A 14,005-nucleotide genomic window follows, 5' to 3' on the forward strand; every position below is an offset into this window, starting at 1 on the left:
TTTAGTTAGATCAGGGAGATGAAGTGCAGGGGCTGTTAGAAGGGCCTGCCGAAGCTTGAGAAAAGGGCGCTGAGGTGAGGAGAGTAAAGGTTCTTCAGGAGGACCCTTACTCATATTATAGAGAGGTCGGGCTAGCAAAGAGAAATTGGGGATCCATGCTCTGAAATATCCGGCTAGACCCAGGAAAGATAGGATCTCTGTTTTGGTTTTGGGGATGGGCAGGTCAGTAAGAAACTGTTTTCTGTCCAGGGTGATTTCCTTCTTTCTCGGGGAGAGGAGAAAACCAAGGTAGGTTACAGACGGTAAGGAGATTTGGGCCTTGGCAGGGGACACTCGATATCCCCTACCCGCTAGGAAGTTAAGCAAATGGGCAGTGTCAGCTTGGGATTGTTCCCATGAAGGACTGCATAGAAGGAGATCGTCCACATATTGTAATAAGGTGGACTCTGGATGGTTTAAGTGAAAAGATTTGAGGTCCTGTGCTAGGGTCTGCCCGAAAATATGAGGGCTATCCCGAAATCCCTGTGGGAGGACCGTCCAAGTGAGTTGTTTGGAGTGACAGGAGTGGGGGTCAGTCCATGTGAAGGCAAAAATGTCCTGAGTATCAGTTTCCAGGGGTATGGAAAAGAAGGCATCCTTTAAGTCCAGAACCGAGAAATGAGTAGAGGTCGCTGGGACCTTGGAAAGAAGAGTGTATGGATTTGATACAAGGGGGTGAATGGGAATGACAGCGGCATTAACAAGGCGGAGATCTTGGATGAGACGAAAGGCGCCATTAGGTTTTTTTACAGCGAGTATGGGAGTATTGAAAGGGGAGTGAGTGGGACGGAGATACCCCTTTTTTAATAGGTCCTGAATGATGGGGCTTAACCCGAGGAGGGCTGTTGTGGTTAATGAATACTGAGCCTGACAAATATATTTGGAAGTGTCTTTTAGTTTTATGTGTACAGGGGAACACTGTGCCAGAGCAGGGCTGGCAGTGTCCCAAACTGTGGGGTTAACAGGGTGCGTTAAGATGGGTAAGGACTTCTTTGGAGGGGTGGGATTAGTAGGATCTTGGGCTTGAACTAGCGCTAGGAGGAAGGAAATGAGGGAAGAGGAAGAGGACAGGGGCAAAGTAATGGAGACTTGAAGCCGTGATAGAATGTCCCGACCCAACAACGGGACGGGGCATTGTGGCATGACTAGAAAGGAATGGGAGAAAACGGATTGAGTGCCTTGAAGGCAGCAGGTTAAAAGAGGGGATTTTTGGGGAAAGATTTGTTTACCTCCTACCCTGACTATAGGAGAGCTGCTGGAGGTGGTGGGGCCTTTATATTCCCTTAAGACCGAAAAGGTGGCTTCAGTGTCCAGGAGGAAAGATATTGGGTGGCCGTCCACAACCATGGATACCCTGGGCTCCTGCTTTGTTATAGAGATGGTCGGGAAGGGCCCAAGGCTCCGTCAGTCCTCCTCAGCAAGGCCCACCATAGGTGGTGTCCACGGTTTGGGGGACTGTGGGGCAGTTGGTCCCTCACCCCTTCGGGCGAGGGGGCAATCAGATCCCCAATGTCCCTTCTTTTTGCATTTTGGACAAGGAGTGGTGGGTGGCCTGGGGGTGGGGCAAGCCTTTGCCCAATGCCCTTCCTTTCCACATTTAAAGCAGGCTCCAGGTGGAGGCTTAGAGGTGGAGGCTGTGGGAGGGCACCCAGGGGGTTTGATAAGCTGGGCCAACATCTGGAAGTTGGTGTGGTCGGCCTTTTGTTTTCAACGTTCCTTTTCCTCCTCCCGATTATGAAAAACCTTGAAGGCCACTGACAGGATTTCGGTCTGAGGGGTTGCAGGACCCTGCTCTAATTTTTTAAGTTTAGTTTTAATGTTGGGGTAGGATTGGGCCAGGAAATAGGTCATAAGGACATGCCGGCTGTCTTCTGAGTTGGGGTCTAAGTTAGTGTATTGTTGAAAGGCCTGAGTTAATCTATTGAGGAACTCGGAGGGAGTTTCCTCCTTTTTTTGGAAAATTTCTTGAATGTTTTGGAAATTGATGACCTTGCGAGCCGATTTTTTGAGGCCAATTATTAAGCAAGAGGCAAAACGGTCTCGAGCCTGGATTCCCTGGGCTGTGTTATAATCCCAATTAGATTCCTGTTCTGGGACTGCTTGGGGGCCTGGCAGGTGATTCGGATTGGTACGATGGGTGTCAGTGGCATGGGTTTGGGCTGTATCCCAGACCCTGTGGTGTTCCTCAGGGAGGAGGGTATTGGCTAGGAGCATGAAGATGTCATGATGTGTGAGGCTATAGGCCTGCAGGATCCATTGGAATTCTTTAATGTCGGTGGTAGGGTCGGTAGAGAAAGAGCCTAGTCTTTTTTCTTTTTTTTTCTTTTTTCTTTTTTGTCGTTTTCGTGACCGGCACTCAGCTAGTGAGTGCACCGGCCATTCCTATATAGGATCCGAACCTGCGGCAGGAGCATCGCCGCGCTCCCAGCGCCGCACTCTCCCAAGTGCGCCACGGGCTCGGCCCTTTTTTCTAATTCTTTAAGGTCAGCTAGGGAAAAGGGAACATGGACCCTAACTACTCCTTCAGCCCCAGCTACCTCACGTAGTTGGGCGATGGTTAAAGGGGTGGGGGGGTCCTCGGGAACGGGTGAAAGGGGGGCTTAGTGGGTCAGGAGTAGGGGAGGGTAAAGACAGAGGAGTGGATGGCGCAGGTGGTGCAGAAGGTGATGGGGGAGGAGGAGTTCGGTAGGGTGGGGGTTCATCAGCAGGGTCGAAGGTGGAAGAATCGAGGGGTGACTGTGAAGATGGTTTACAGGCTAAAAGGACTTGAGAGGGAGCACAGGAGGAGCAGAGGGTGGGGTTCTGAGCCAAGAGGCGAAAAGCCTCGATGTAGGGGATCTCCTTCCATTTTTTTAGGTGCTGGCAGTAGTTAAAGAGGTCTCGTAGAATGTTAGGATCTAGTGTGCCCTCAGGGGGCCGTGTGTTTTGATTATCTAAAGGATAATAAGGCCAATCTTGTGTACAGAATTTGGTGAGGAGTTTGGGCTTAATATCCGGCCTGAGGGAAAGGTTGGTGAGGTTTTTCAGAAGGCATTGAAGTGGAGAGTCCCCTAGGGAGGAGGAGGAAGCGCCCATTCTGGTCTCTTAATGGGAATTTAGACAGAAATCAGACAGAAATTAGTGATAAGACAGATTCTTCGGCCAGTTGGGAAAGGCGGGATCCTAGAGGGCATCCCCAGTAGGTCACATCAGTCCCAGCAGGTTCAGGTACAAACCAGGAGGAGAGAAGGGAGGTGTGGGTCGTCACTCAGACCTTCACTTCTCTAGGGCAAAAGCCCGGTGCCGAAGGAACCTAGCACTAGGAATTTCTGGTCAGGTCCCGGACCCGGGAGGTGGAGAGAAGAGAGTGGTAGACAGGCAGGTGAAAGAGAGAAGGAGAGAACAGAATGGGGCTTTTAACCTCCAAAAATGAAAGTAAAAGTTTACCGGGGCTTTGGAACCTGTTATAGTTTGGGAATTTATGGTGGTCGTGAAGACTGTGGTGGGATGGGGTATGGGCATTAGGGGCTACCGGACGATCACGGCTAGACTCCCTGCGGTAGCCTGAAAAAGGGCTGGTGCCCTTTAGGAAAGGGGGCTTACCTAATGATGAGCCAGTGGTGAGTGGAAGGAGCCAGCGCTGAAAAGAATGGACAAGGGTGGACCGTCATTGGTGAGTGGTGGAAGGGAGGCCCATCCTGGCGGGACAGAGTTCCTGAGGGGCAACTCAAAAAGTGCTGCCGCTGCGATTCGAAAAGTGTTGCCGCTCGAGGGAGCCCCGAGGGGTGACCCAGAAAGTGTTGCTGCTGCGATCCAAAAAGTGTTGCCGCTCGAGGGGAGCTCTGTCCCGGGTTTCAGCACCAAATGAAAGAACGAGTCGACACCAGTTGACGATCCACCGGAGAGAGCTCGTTTATTAGGCAGCACACACACACACATATATATACAGGGCTTTAAAGGAAAGCTGATTGGTTTAAAATACAATCCCTATTTAGCATACCGCATGGGGCTTGGAGGGGAGCTGATTGGCGTGAGATTTGCGCCGGCGGGAAGGAGAATGCGGAAGAGAAGGGCAACCAGCGCCATGATGGGGTGCGGCCGAGAAGGGCTTATGTGATCAGGGTGTGATCCCTTGGGGCATTTGGGTTCTTACAGTAGGTTGTCTTTTCATCTTCTCTACAGAGTCTTTTACAGATTAAATTTTCAATTTTGATGAAGTTCAATTTGTCAGTTTTTTTCTTTGATAGATTATGCCTTTGTTATTGTGTCTAAGAAATCTTCACCAAGCCCCAGGTCCCAAAGAATTTTCTCCTATGTTTTCCTCTAAAAGTTTTACAGTTTAACATCTCATATTTAAAACATCAAATTTGACTTTATTTCCTCATTTGCATTTAAAGCTTGATTTTATAAAACACACAAAAAACATTCCTAAGAGTTCTGTATCACACGAAATTAAACAGTAGAAATATCCATTGCTTCATAGGTTCAAGTTATATAAATTAAAATCAAATAATTGGAAATTTATTCAATATGGGAACAATACAATGGAATAAATGACCAAAGACCCTAATAGAGCAATATTTCATTTCTCGTGGATTGTTATTAGTTACTTTTAGGATCTAAACAAAATCAAACTGAGAAGCCAAGCATGTCCACCTGCCAAAACAGAACTATAGAGAAGGCTTATGGAGAGAGCCATGGGAAGCTGTGCCTCTGTTCAGCTACCATCTTTGTGGGTAGGCTGCCAAGCATCTGGTGTTGGGCCTGGGACCATTGTTGGTCAACAGGATCAGGAGTTGAAAAGAAGAGACAGATGTGGATTGGAGGAGGACGACAAGCTGGAAGCTGCTGCTACTCTATGTTTCTTTCTACATCTAACTGTGATGATTTTCAGTGTGTAATGGCGGCTACTTCACTTCCACTGTCCAAATCTCACTCAAATTCATCTTTTGGCCAGCTCCAGTTTAGAACCCTCTGGGGAAGAGGATTTTGGGAAATGTAATCCAGATTGATTGAGTCGACACAGAACAAACCACTGCAATAAGTAACTTATACAAATGGAAGTTGTCTCCTTAATCACTAGGGAGTTAAAGTGGTTACATTGCCTGGGGGCCTAGGGCTATGTCTCAGTCCATTTCTTCTGTCCCTTTTGCCCTGGCTGCTAATTTGATTCTTAAATCACAAGTTGTCCTCATTGATCTCACTGTGCAAACTAGTTTTCCTCTGCCCTGGTACCTATCTCCTTGAGGGAAAAAGGAGTCCCTACTTTTGGATTTGGATTGCTGTCAGGCAATCTGTCAGGCCATTTAACTTTTACTGGTCTTTTGTGTGCGTGCGGGCTCTTGTTTCTTACACTTCTGTCGGCCTTCCACTCCTGTTTCACTATTCTTGGAGCAATCTTCTATGTTCTCTAGTATATCCAGCTTCTTCTCCCCTGCTTAAGCATATTTATAAACCATTACTTCTAGCTAGTAATTTATCTTTGGGTGATGTAGTTTTCCCATTTTCATTTTAACCAATATGTATTCAACTCCAGATATTTACTGAGCATCTAAGATGTCATTCCTACCCTCCACAGGAGCTCAAAGTATAAAAATATCTATAAAACTAGACAGTAAGTAAAAAATACCAACATAGAGCAACAAATAAACAGCTCTTGGAGTTCAGAGAAAGGAATTGAATTCTGCCTCCCTAGGGGTCCTTTATTTACCTTTTCCAATCAGGGAGCTTTGTATAATATATCCAAGTCTTAATAATATTGCCCTAGTGTTTATATTATAAATTAGCTGTAAACAGTAGCATTAGTTGTTTGTTTTTTTTTTTAGTACACAGGATTTAAATAATATTTTAAAAGCAATATTGAAAAATTATAAATATTTGTAATGAAAGACGTAAATAATAATTCTAAACCACATAAAAATAGAAGAAACAGACAGTAAAACTATAAATCCAGAACTAAGAAAACTAGGCTGCAATTTTATTTCCACTGACTCTATTTGGAAATTATTTTTATTTTTGCAGTGTTTCAGTGACATGGAGTTCTGGGATTCAGAATTATTTAGTGTTTCATAAATTCACTCAAGCTTATTTTTCTCACCCCGAAATTTGTAATTTAATAGCATGAGTAAGCAATACAATGGTAGCGGTTTTAAAGCATCTTCTCCATATTCAGCATCATCACTGATGAATGCCAAAACAGTTTTTTGAGGACTATGCAGAATTACAGTATTTTATTTTTTTCACACAAGTTATACATTTCCCCTTTGCATAAGATTAAATGCCATAAACTATTAAGAATATAATTATAATTTTACATTAGTGCATATAGATAGAAAGGGGAAATATGACCATGCTCATTATGAAGTTCAAGTGTAGATTTACACATGCATATAGTACAATAGTTCAAACAGCTGTGGGCCTGAGGAAATGATCATAAACGTGCAGCAGCAGAGCTGAGCAGCTGTCATGTGTTTTCTTTGCTGACATTTTAGGAAAGAGAAAATTTGAGATGTAGAATTACTTCTGAAGATACAAAACTCAGCTTCTCATTCAGTCTAGTTTGTTCAATCCAGTTTAGATTGGTCGAGCCTGTCAGTTTCAATTCAGTATCTTTTTACCCACTCCTACTCCTTGTTTACTGGTTAGGGTAATAGAAAAACAAGGAAAAGAGATAAAGAGATATGCTGATTTCTTTTTTCTTGTTAAAACTTTTTTTTTTTTTATCAATATACAATGTAGTTGATTTTCTTGTCCCTTTACAAGATACGCTGATGTTGACCCTTGTCTCCTGTTCTAATTTACTATCAAGGGGTTTTCTTCTACTTCAGGGTGCTTCACAAAAGCTGGGGTAGCTGCATTAAAAAGAACACTTCTTTATTGTAAAATATACGTAATATAATATTTGCCATTTTAACCATTTTTAAGTGTACAGCTTAGTGGATTTCAGTACATTCACATTGCTGTGCAACCATCGCCATTCTCTATCTCCAGAACTTTTTTATCATCCTAAAAAGAACAATTCTTGTACTAACTTACTAGTAGGAGAGTAGGATCATTGGAATGGAGAAGAAATTAGAAAAAACCCAGCATATTCTGTGTTACTCATGTTGCTGATGGAAAGAAAGAGTGAGCAGGAGAATCTTGACCTTGGTCGGCAGTCTACCATCAAGGACCATAAAAGAGACCATATAGAGAGCAAGCAGCTCAGAGAATGTTCACTGTTCTTTGCTATTGCATCATGGCTTTGATCCCTGTGTACTCTTGGAACTGTTGCGCTCAGTTGAACCTCATCTGCTCTTGTATTTTTCTTAAAAAAACCCAAACCTATACTACAAACAGGCCACACCTGGCCATTGCTAAGGACAATCAAAGCTTTTCTCTAAAGTTGAGAAGAGGCTCAGGAAGATGAAGCCAAGCAAAAGAATGAAAAGGAAAAGGCAGCATTTTTCTTCAAGGCATAGAGCAACTGGTCTAAGGCAGCTACACATTTCCTCTCTTAATCTTAGGGCTCACTCTAAATTCTTCCTGTCTTCTAGAGGGCAGCATATATTCCCCTTTAAAAAGCCAAAATTATATCTAATATCTGTCTATTTGGAAACGCTGTCCAGTTTCATCAAATTCATAGGTAGGTTAGGAGTTCCCTGGCCTTAGACACATTATATAGTTTTACTGTTTGTTTTTTTTTTTAAACATGTTATTTATTTTTTATTTTTTTGGCTTTTTCGTGACTGGCTCTCAGCCAGTGAGTGCACCGGCCATCCCTATATAGGATCCGAACCCGCGGCAGGAGCATCGCTGCGCTCCCAAGCACGGCACTCTCCCGAGCGCACCACGGGCTCGGCACATTTTACTGTTTTTTGAACCATAGTATGTAGAATTGTCCCTACTTGTTGGGCTTCTTGGAAAGCATAAAGTGAAGAGTCTGGGATGTAGAAGAAAGCAGTCCAAAATTCTCCTTCAGTTTTTAAAGTTTTTGAACTTGGATCAAGGCCCAGTTTTCCTCCTAATTGAATTAAATTATTTAAAGATTTTTTTTTTTCCCCTGGGAAGGAAAATTTGAGCCTGAAAATGAACCCTAAATGATACCAGGGCCTATCCTAAAATCAGGCATCAGTTAACCAGGATAATATATTTCTTTTCACTCTGCTGGTAGCAGTCAATTTTTGTGCCACAAATTTAATATTAAGTGCAAGGGGACAACCAATAATATATTTTTGGTGATAATAGCCCTATGGAATTGTCAAGTGATAAGGTAATGTTTTGCAACATTATGTAAGCGTCAAGAAGTAATATTTGTTATTAAAATATACCAGGTAGCTCTAAAGCAAATGAGCTTCAAGTTAAACCCACTAGTGTGCCTTTCTTATAAGATCTGTAAAAATGAAATCACCTTTGAATATATTCTGCTTTAAAATTCTTTCCAAGCCCTGTTTTATTGGTTGCAAAGCCTAGCTCCTACAAAAGTTTCCTACAATGAGTTAGTCAAACTGCAAAATCTGAGGATACAATCCTGCACAAGACTGCCCTTACTTCAAATACCAGCCACAGATTTGGGGGTTTCCAGGGTGACCCTCACTTATGACCAGTTGGCTACAAATTCAAGGGTTCCCACTACCACACTCAGGTTTGATAATTCACTAAAAAGACTCATGGAACTCACTAAAAGTGCTATACTTATTATTACAGTTTTCTTATAGCAAAAGGATATAAATTAGAACCATCTGAAAGAAAAGGTATATAGGGTGAAGTCTGGGGGGGATCCAAATGCAATGCTCTGATTATACTCAGGGATGTGTTGCCAACCCAGCATCAGAGTGTGAAAATAATCAAAGAGTTTTGCCAACCAGGGCAGCTCACCTGAGCTTCATTGTCCAGAGTATTTATTGAGGTTTCACCACATAGGCATGACTGATTGAATTATTGCCCATGTGGTTGAACTAAATCTCCAGCCCCTCTCTCCTCCTCAGAAGTCAGGCTGAAATCACATGGCTCAAAGCCCAAACCCTCTAATCCCTTGGTTGATCTTTCTGGCATGACCAGCCCCTATTCAATTCACTTTATTAGCAGAAACTGCAGGGTGGGGTCTGAGGGTCCCAACATGAATAAAAAGACACTCCTGTTACTCAGGAAATCCTAAAGGCTTAGAGATTAACTTTCGTAAATTAGGGACAAAGGACAGTCAAATTCCTTATTACGTAGTCCCTGAGTATTATTTCTTAAATGGGAACATGATAGGGGATTTTATATTTCTGGCTGTCTGATCTGCTGTGTCACTCTCAAAAAAGTCACTTAGTGATTGAGTCCAATTACCCAGGAAACCACTGAATTATACAAGGAACTAACGTGAAAGGAAAATGAAGGCACTCAACTGGAAAAAGAATATTAACCCAATAGTTGGTTTGATTTTGTGTTTTAGCCAAATCATAAGAAAATTGTAGCCAAGCATTGGACTTTTAGCAAGGCATGGCTAAGGATGCAAAAAGCATTATTAAGGATAAGGATCTTACAGATATCAGAGTTAACACTCCAAAGCCTTAAAGCAACCAATAGGAAAGAAAATAGCTTGGAAAACAAAAAATAAAAGCATGCTAATTGAAGCATGATAATCTGTGACTCTGGTCATCTAGATCTTGTTTCATGCAGTCATCTCCTTGATCTGAAAGTCTTAGGTGGAAACTCTCTCCTCCTGATCTCGTGGTTTCTGGTCAGTAGATTTTTCCAATAACTTAAGGATGACTAAGAGTCTTTACTTTAGAAAAATGGTTCTAAGCATCAATACCCTAGAGTTCTGCTGTGGTGTTAGTTGTTTACAGTAACATATCAGTCTTTTCATCAAGGTCATGGTCTATTTTTCTCTGAGATTTCTTCTTCAAGGTGAAATTTTAATGGACATTATCAGAATTGAAGTCAACAGAATTATTTCTTGGGGTGTAACAGAAATTTGACATATAAGGAGGTAGTCATTGGTTATCCTGAGAGTAGGAACATGTTATGAGCAGGAAGGAGACTCCAAGGCTTTTTGATATGTACCACAAGGTGTATTACAATGGTCCCTAATTGACAAAGTCATTGGAACTTAATAACCTAGAAATAAAATCTTTTTGGAGACAATTATCATGCCAGTCTTTGTATATCAGGTTTTTGAAGAGGGAAAATTTCATATAAAGAATTATTAACTAGTAGGAGGTGGCTACATCCTCAAAGGGGTAAATTAGGACTCTAAAGGGAACCAGAAGTAGCCAGTGCAGAAAAACAGCTACTATTGCTGGCTTAGGAAGAATGAACAATAAAGGAATTAAGGATGAGGAGAAGAGCTCTTTTCAACTACTACTACCCCAGGACTGAGATTCTGATCTCTTCCAAGAAGACATGCCTACTACATGCACAGCCACAGAGCCTGCTAGTGGTGAAGAAGCTGGCGAGAGGGTTATGTGGAAGCAGTTCACCATTGTTGAAGGGTATAGGCAGCTTGGGTCAGTCTGTAGAAATGGCCAGCTGTTTCCAGAGGATATAGGTGGGCTGGACCTGGTTTAAAGTAGCCTCAAGAAGAAGAAACATAGCTTGAGGGCACAGCTGGATTTCCTGTATTGGGCTCCTGTGCTGAAGAAAAAAATCAGAGTACTGGAGCCCAAAAGTGACTTCTTGCAGTGGTGGCCATGCAAGGTCAGTCCAGTGCCCTCTGATGATGAACCAGTTCGTCTGCTGGCAAAAGAGAAGTGATTATAGGGTCCAGTGCTAGTACCAGGAATCAGGGCTAAAATGTATAGAATTGCAACTGAGTGATAGTATTAAATTGATAACTGGCACATAAGTCATAATAATTACAAAATATTGATAACTTTATTTTTATTCTAATTTGTATAGAGTTCTCACAACAGTTTTAAGTTCATTAAAATTTGGAGAATGTCAAACACGCCTAATTATTTTCTACTATCTCTCTTCTATAAGTTGAGGGACCAGTAAATTCAAAGAAAGGTTTGATTTATAAGAAAGCTTAACATTCTGATTATTCTGAATTTGGGACAGACGAAATCAGGAAGAGTTGTCAGAGGAGATAAGAGACGTAAGTCATTTTATTTAAAGGCAAGAAATAGTTATAAGTAATAAATACGAAACACAACAGTAAATAGCAGTAAATAAATAATGATTACTAATAACTTAACTTTATAAAAAAATTCTTGTTAAAATGATTCAGAAGGTTGGAGGGTTGGCTCAGTTGGTTAGAGCACGATGCTGATAGCACCAAAGTCCAGTGTTTGATCCCCTATCGGCCAGCCGCATAAATCATTTTTAGCTCAGTTGGTTATAGCGCAGACCTATAACAGCAAGGTCAAGGGCTTAGATCACTATGCTGGCCAGCTGCCAAAAAAAAAAAAAAAAAGGATTCAGAAGTACTCCAAAAATCTAGAAGGTTAACAGAATATTTCAGGAATAAAAAAAAGAATTCCTATTTTTCTGAGCCAGTATAACTAGTTTGTTATAGGAAAAAAACAAAGATTCTAATTTTACTTTTTGTTTTCTATCCATATTACAATTTACAGTAAAGGATAATAAGCCCTCAAATTTATCTTTTATCATCTTTTTTTTTTTTTTATTTTGTCAGCTGGTCAGTACAGGGATTGCAACCTGGACCTTTGGTGTCATCAGCACCATACCCTAACCAACTAAGCTAACTAGCCAGCTATCTTGTTTTTTTAAATTTATCTTTTTATAGCTTTATATATATTAATTGAGACATACACAAATATGTAAATATGCCAATAAATGATTAAAATAAGGCTTTCAGCTATAGCTTTAAACTATATTTAACTTTATCAGTATATTAAATAGAACAAGGTTTACATTATGATATTGCATTTAACATCTTAATAAACTGTAATAATATCCTTAAAAAACAAATAGACATATTTATTGTTTTGAATGCATACACCTATTTCTATTTAGTGTTTCCATTTTTGCAAATTGTAACCAAAATAATTTATTTTGGATTTTTCAGACACAGGAGAAACTAGAAGGCAGGAAATGAAGAACTATCATGCTAATTTTTTTCCATTGAAAACATATATTATACTACTTTAATACTTTTTTTTTCTTTTTTTTGTGGCTGGCCAGTACAGGGACTGAACCCTGGACCTTGTTGTTATCAGCAACACACTCTAACCAACCAATTGAGCTAATACATTTTAAGGTGGCAGAATAATATATATGCATATATATATGAGCACATGTGTGTATACATATATATAATATTAAAAAAAATTCCACATCTTGTTAATCTATAGCCATTCCATATATAAAAATAAGGAGCAAGAGTAATTTAAAACTATGTTTACTGATCAATGTTTTGTTTTGTTTCTGGCAGCTGCCTGGTGTGGACTATGAACCTTTGACCTTGGTGTTACAACACCACCCTCTAACCAAATGAGCTAACCAGACAGCCTGGTTTTATTTTTAACGTAAAATTATTTGGGTAACCACACTGTATTTGTTAATTAACTCATTTTATTATTAGTTTAAGTTCTTAAAGTTGACTAAAAACTGGAAATCACAATTAAGTTAGTCTATTGAATCTTTATTATTTGTAGTATTATAAGAATCCATGAGGTTAAATTCTTTAAAAATTCATTATTATAATTTTATTCAGCTAAATACAATTTCATATTGTAATCTTAAACCATCTATGGAAATAATAACTTAATGGGCCTATAAAATTAATGTAGAAATTTAAGAAGTTTAAATAAGAAAACTAAACCCAATTCTTGTATTAAATAAAATATTGGGCTAACGTTTTTATTTTGTGATAAAGTCAGAGAGAAGGTATAAAGCTGTTTTTTAAACTAAAATTATATCACTATTGTATGTACAAAGAATCATCTATTTATCAGTAATATTACGTGGACTTTTAAAATTATAAATAGGGGCTGGCACTTAGCTCTCTTGGGAGAGTGTGATGCTTATAACACCAAGGTCAAGGGTTCAGATCCGCCCACCACCACCCAGCCACCAAACAAACAAAAAAAAAAGATTATAAATAAACCTCAGTATTTATCTATAAGCATTTTTTTTTTTAAAGTTATTGAACTCATGCTAAAAGCACTTTATTCTTATCTAGGCATGAAGGCCATTATCCAAACTCATCTCAGTAGTTACAATGAGGAAATTAGGGAAGGGTTTTTAATAGGGTGATTTTTAAGGTGGGTTTTGCTAGCAAGGAAGTTGATGGGATGGTTGGATTGTTGGGCACAGTAAGGAGGACTGTCTTGAGGCAAGTCTTAATGAGGAAGCTGTTAGTCTTGATAAAGGGTTTAGTTGGTTCACAATTATTGTCCAGAAATAGGTATTTTCTGGAGCAAATAGGCTAGTTATTTTTGCTTGGTGTGAATATTATTTAATTTAAGGATAAGAAAGCAGGCTTGGTCCCACAATTCTGTAACACATGGATAGGGATTGTTAGTTTCAGTTCTCACTCATGTCCCCTCACTAAGATGCAAGATCTGTGTGAGCAGAGATTTTTGTGTATATTGTTCATTTTTCTGTGCTAGCACCTATAACATCTAGCAAATAGTAGGTGTTCAATAAATATTTGTTGAATAAATCTGAGTTAATGAATGACTACAATAGTCATGAAAATTTTGAAAAGTGAGGAGAGATGATTTAGTTAAAAAATGTACTACAAAGCTACAATAATGAAAACAGCATGATACACTGGAATATAAACAGATCTATTGAACAGAATAGAAAATGCAGATATACACACATATACATTCTTATATCTCAAACTTTCACTCACTTTAAAGGTCAACCTTTTAAAGTATATTTTTTTTAAAAGGGAAGGGACTTTTCTCACAGTTGCTTCTAAATTGACCACTGCTTCTCTGCTGGTGAGCCCCCCAATATCTCTGCACTCCTTTAGTTGTGTTGGTTACAACCTAAAATTCATTAACTGCAATTTCCTCTTACACCAATGCCAATGTCTTTGCAAGGGCTT

This window comes from Cynocephalus volans, chromosome 16, assembly GCF_027409185.1.
Source record: "Cynocephalus volans isolate mCynVol1 chromosome 16, mCynVol1.pri, whole genome shotgun sequence".
In the NCBI taxonomy this organism is placed as follows: domain Eukaryota; kingdom Metazoa; phylum Chordata; class Mammalia; order Dermoptera; family Cynocephalidae; genus Cynocephalus; species Cynocephalus volans.